Below are 5,463 nucleotides of genomic sequence, written 5' to 3'. Positions count from 1 at the left end.
TCACATGGCTCCATAAAATAACAAAACAAGAATTTCATGCATTGGCCTAAAATGGGAAAATAGATGAATCTGGTGGAATATCACAACTTTTCTTCAAAATGAAATGCTGACATTACAGAATGCATGGTTTTATACTGCATTGGCAGAGTGATTTAAAAAATGTGGTTTCAATGCAAGTGAATGGGGCATTTTTTGTCCATGAAGGTGTTGAGAGGGAGTCTCTGGCACTACACAAGGTAATCCATGACATTTTTAAAATGTTCATCGTGTTGAGTTTCAGTGAATGCAACATGTTATTTTTTATTAGTTATTTGTATTATTTTCATAATTACTTTGATTCTCTTTTTTTTTTTAACCAAGAAGTCCCTGAGTGGAACAGCTGGACTACCCTTTTCGGTAATGATGGGTGCTGGTCTTTGGTGCGTTGACTTTACATGCACCTTAGACACTGAAGGTGTTGTGGGAGGAGGCATCGATGAGCACCGCCCACCCCCCATCGTACATCCTACCTGGTCTCGGGATTGGCTGGTGGTCTGGGCAGAGGTTGACTGCTGGCTATGGGGGGCACTTGTCCATCCACACTTCAGAGGGTGGGGTGGATGTGGATGAATGCGTGTCTCTGTGCAGTCTGTGTGTGTGTGTGTGTGTGTGTTTATGAAAAAAAAAGCAGAAAAAATTGTTGCATGCGGATTTTATGGCAGATTTTATATGTGTGCATTTTTGTCCACGAAGGTGTCGAAAGGCTGTAAAATGCAACAACAGAGTATGGATGACGCCGGATTTCAAAATTCTGGCTAAAAAGAAGAGGAGGGCATAAGAGTTAAACATGAGAGCTCTACTCTGTTGTCATTTTCCAAAACTTCTTATCAAGGCATGATGGAAATAGTCTCTCCTTAAGTATTATGGATTCCTGTTTGCACCCTAATTTGAACTGGAACTGAGCCTTCAGGACAGATGTTCATTTGCTTTTGGTTAAATAAGACAGTACAGACAAATTAACACCAAATTAAGGGATTAGATTTTCACTTTAATGAGCTTTAAGGGCTTTAGGGATTGACCATATAAGGAGGAGGACTTTAGAGATTACAAAAGGTTTAAATGAGGTACTTGTGTTTTCAGTGTAGTACCTTTCCTTGCTTTATTATAATGTACCACATAAAATCCTTTCACCAATGCTTTACAACGTGGTGGATGTTTGACTTTAAAAGATCTGAGATGCACCTGAACAATCAAATCACTTTTCAGCTGTCTTTAACCTGGACGTAACACCTCCTTGAAGTAGACATTCATGGGTGTAATCTATGATCTCTCACATAAAGGTTCCACTCTTCTACTGACAAGTGGTATTATCAAACAGCGTCTTGGAGCTGCTGCACTTGACAGGTATGTTTTGTGCCAGATTCAAACATTTTATGCAGTTTTGCAGGTCCATCTTCTCTTATTCAAACCTCAAATAAAATGAGTCTTTTTCGGTGTCTTACTGCTGTCTGTTGGTTTTTATTTTCTTTGTGCTTTGTCTTTCACGCTCATTAAATTCTGCTAAAGTTTGCTCTATTGGCACAAGAGGAAAATGGATGTCTTGGATGCTGCCAGCAAAGCAATGCTGCCTGTCATTAATGGACTCCTTTCCTCTTTAGTGTCCATGAGTACCGTCTGTCCAGCTGGCTGGGCCAACAAGAAGACATCCATCGCATAGTTCTTTACCAGACTGACTACACACTGACCCCGTGGACACAGAGGTGCATCCGTCAGGCTGACTGCATCATTATTGTGGGACTAGGAGAGCAGGACCCTACTGTAGGGGAGGTGAGGTGTTCACTGGTTCCCAGGAGAAGAGAGAGGTGTATTACTAGGAGCTGTTAGAGCTACACGTTCAAATCCAACATTTGTTTTTATATGTACAGTGCATGAACCTCGTTTTATACCTAATTTATTGATAATTAATTAGTTAAGTACTCTGATATTTTACTGCTGTACCTGCGATGCAAAGGCACCCCAAAATATTTTGTTAACCTAAATTCAGTGCTATGCATTCACAGGGACTTACTGTGGAATACCAGTACTATCTAGTCATTTTAAAAATCAAGGCCTGTTCACACTGTCATTAATTTTTATTGATTAAATAATTTGTGACCTCTGCCAGCAAATTAACAAAACAGGGTAAGTAACTCAGTTAACAAAGATTCTGCAGATTATTAAAACCAGTTCTGTGTGAAATTGGCAAGTTTGGTACTGGAAGCTTTCTGGTTTCTGTTTTTCTCCAAGTCATTTCTGAACCATCTTTGACTTCATGCAGGAAAGCGGTCCATGTGGAGAAGAATCTCAAAACAATGAGCTTTTTAAAAGAAACCTTTAAAGCACTGATAGTCAGACTGTAATTCATGCAGTGTTGAGCCTTTTTTTAGAGAAACGAAAGCTCTTACAGGCAATGTGACCTCAAGCATCAGTCGGGAGAATGGGGCGGGAGGGGGGAACTGTGGGATCCTCCTGCCACTCAATAATAATACTTGCTTAAACATTTTGCTATATTAAAGAACATGGAATAAAAAAAAACAGGGATGGTGGCAGATGGGCTAGTCTGAGACTCTGATAGTCAAACATCATCAGCCTTTTCTTTGTGACATAACGCATTAGGGATGTGATTGACCAGGAGATTTGTTCAATGAATGTGCAGCTGATAAATCTGAAAGGATTATGTTGGACAATGACATAATCATGGACCGTAACGTCAAAGGAGTTTTTAAATTGTGTAGTCTGCTTGTGTAATCTGTCCCTCAGAGAACTGAGGCAATTTTTGAGAGCAAATTGATGTTTGGTATAGTGCTCATGACATGTATTTCATGTATAAGGTAGAAAAACATGCTCTCATTTAAGAAATCAAGAACCGAGTTGGTATTTTTGTTTAAAATAATTCTCAAAAAAATATTTTAATCATTTGGGACTCATTTATCTGTACAATGATGAATATATATATATATATATATATATATATATATATATATATATATATATATATATATATATATACACATACACACACACACACAGCTCTGAGCGAAAGTTGGATCAGATCGTCGAACGGCTCACAGCGGTCGTGAGTTCTCAGAATCGACTCTCTGAGCAAAAGAATGACAAGACCATGGATCGCAAGTTTGACAACATCATAGAGAGGCTCGCGGCTCTCCAACGGGAGATTGAGAGACCAGTGTCGGAGTGTTAAAGAACAGCTTTGAAATTCTCATGAGCTGCTCGCATAAAAGAAAAATCAACGGCATCAACATCATAATGCGGACACCTCTTCGGCGCCAGCTGGGGGCTCAAGGCTGGAGCCGAACAAAAACTCCCTGATAACGACTGTGTTGACTGTTCTCCCCACTCCATGCAAGGTCACCTGGGTTGGCTGGCAGACTGTTTACTTAGCCTGGCAGGGCGAAGGACACTGTCTCAGCTGAACTATGGATACGCAGACAAACACATATACACTGATACGCAATCACTGATCCCCCCTTCCCTCTCCAAATGCCTTCGATGCTTGCCCCCTGCTGGAGAACACGGCGGGTCTGGGCCCGCGCTGGAATGGTAGCGCTGGGCAGGATGACTGCTGTGTTTTCTTCGGATTACTACTCACCCCCTACCCAACCCTGTGGCTTGTCACGTGCTCCATAATGTTGTACTGTGGACATTTATGTGCTCTCTGTGCAGAGGAGTTTTTTTGTTTCCTGTTCTCATGCTGTCCTCCCAAGAGCCCAGCATGAGTAGAGGTCTCTGTTTCCTCTTCCACTTTCCCGTTGTAGTGTACTTTTGGAGTGTTTTTCTGTAATGCTGCCGATCTCCAACTTGTATCCCCATGTGATGTCTGTGCTGTGTGTGTAAGGTCGGGGGGGGGGGGGGGTTCTATTCCACTGCAGGGTGACCTGCATGTGGCCAATAAAGCCTTGATTCATTCATTCATTCATAATGACAGGAACCTACAGTTTTGATTAACTTAATGCAGCTAGGTCAACTTGATTACATGAAGTCATGGACTTCTTAATATTACTAGTATAAGTATTACACACACACACACACACACACACGCCCCTCCCCCCTTTGACTGAGCTCTTGTTCAGTACATGACAGCAATTATCAGGTGTGTTATCAGGCAACAATCTTTTTAGAGCAAGCATTTTTTGATGTAATAACTTCACATCATTATGTTGTTGAATAATAGTTCTGCCAAGGGGTTCAATGGTCAGACAAGCTGTGAATGGCTTGTACTGACTCTTGGGCATACAGAAGAAGAATGGCTGTTGTGAAGGAGAGGAGGGGTGTGAGGAAGAGAGCACATATCCATTTGAAGGGGAAGGAATCACCTTCACAGGGAGAAAACAGAACTTTAAGCAGTTTGCTGGTCTGGATCATTCAGAGGTGATTGTATGTGTGTTACACATCACAGTGTTCCTCCCCAGTCAACATCACAGCGAATTCACCTCAAGGTCAGGCTGTGCTCAGAGAAAAAACCCATGACATGCATCTGAGACTCTACAAGCCAGTTAGCTTGTTAAAGTTAGCTTGTTAAAAGACTGAACAGGTATGGCTTGTTTGAAAAACTTACCAGCAGAAAGCCTCCTTGTCCTTTGGACAGACGAAGTAAAGCAGAAATGTTTCGCTCGGTGGTGGAAGGGTGATGATCTTGCCTTGTTTTGCAGCCACAGTACCCTGGGCACCCTACAGTCCATGGATTGGTCAAACCCGTACTGAGGCCCCTTATGTGGCAGTTAACACTTGCCTGAAACTGGGTCATGCAACATGGATTTCACCTTCGTCTGTGTCACCCAAAAGATGGACACCTGCTGATGGATGGAGGCTATATCAACAACCTGCCTGGTTTGTTACATTCAGTTTGTACCTTCCCTTATTAAGTATTAAAAGTTGCCGTACTTTGATGTAGTTGCTCAGCTGTTTGCTTATAGCAATATATTTTTAATTTTACCAGTTACTGTATGCTGTTTGTCTTGATGTCTTCTTCCCCTGATTCTCCCAGCTGATGTTGCGCGCTCCATGGGGGCCAAAGTGGCAATAGCTATTGATGTGGGCAGCCGGGATGAAACCAATCTCACTAATTACGGCGACTCACTCTCTGGCTGGTGGCTGCTATGGAAACGCCTTAACCCCCTAGCTGAGAAAGTTAAGGTGATGGATTGATTAGGAGTAAAGACACACCATGCTGTGCAGCAATGTTTTTAATTCTATCAATAAAAATAAGGATATTTTTGGAAGTCGTCTCAGTGATTTATAAGTTAATTTCCACAGGTGGCCTCCACGTTGGCAGAAGCTAAAACGTTACTTAAAAAGCCATCTCTAGACCCAGCTGTATTAGCTAATTGTAGGCCAATCTCCAACCTTCCTTTTTATCCCAAAAATTCTTAAAAGAGTAATTGTAAAACAGCTAACTGATCACCTGCAGAGGAGTGGTTTATTTCA

The 5,463-nt window shown here is 41.8% G+C and overlaps 1 long non-coding RNA gene across 1 annotated transcript; it reads left to right on the top strand.

The window, feature by feature from the left end:
- The first annotated feature begins 1,318 nt into the window (after nt 1-1,318).
- LOC134632114 (uncharacterized) lies at nt 1,319-4,792 on the top strand. Its single transcript, XR_010094445.2, has 3 exons — nt 1,319-1,383; nt 1,638-1,806; nt 4,689-4,792. It is a non-coding gene; the product is annotated as an uncharacterized LOC134632114 (long non-coding RNA).
- Nucleotides 4,793-5,463: the final 671 nt, after the last annotated feature.

Source organism: Pelmatolapia mariae, linkage group LG7, assembly GCF_036321145.2.
Source record: "Pelmatolapia mariae isolate MD_Pm_ZW linkage group LG7, Pm_UMD_F_2, whole genome shotgun sequence".
Lineage (NCBI taxonomy): Eukaryota > Metazoa > Chordata > Actinopteri > Cichliformes > Cichlidae > Pelmatolapia > Pelmatolapia mariae.
This window is presented reverse-complemented; position numbering and strand designations above follow the sequence as displayed.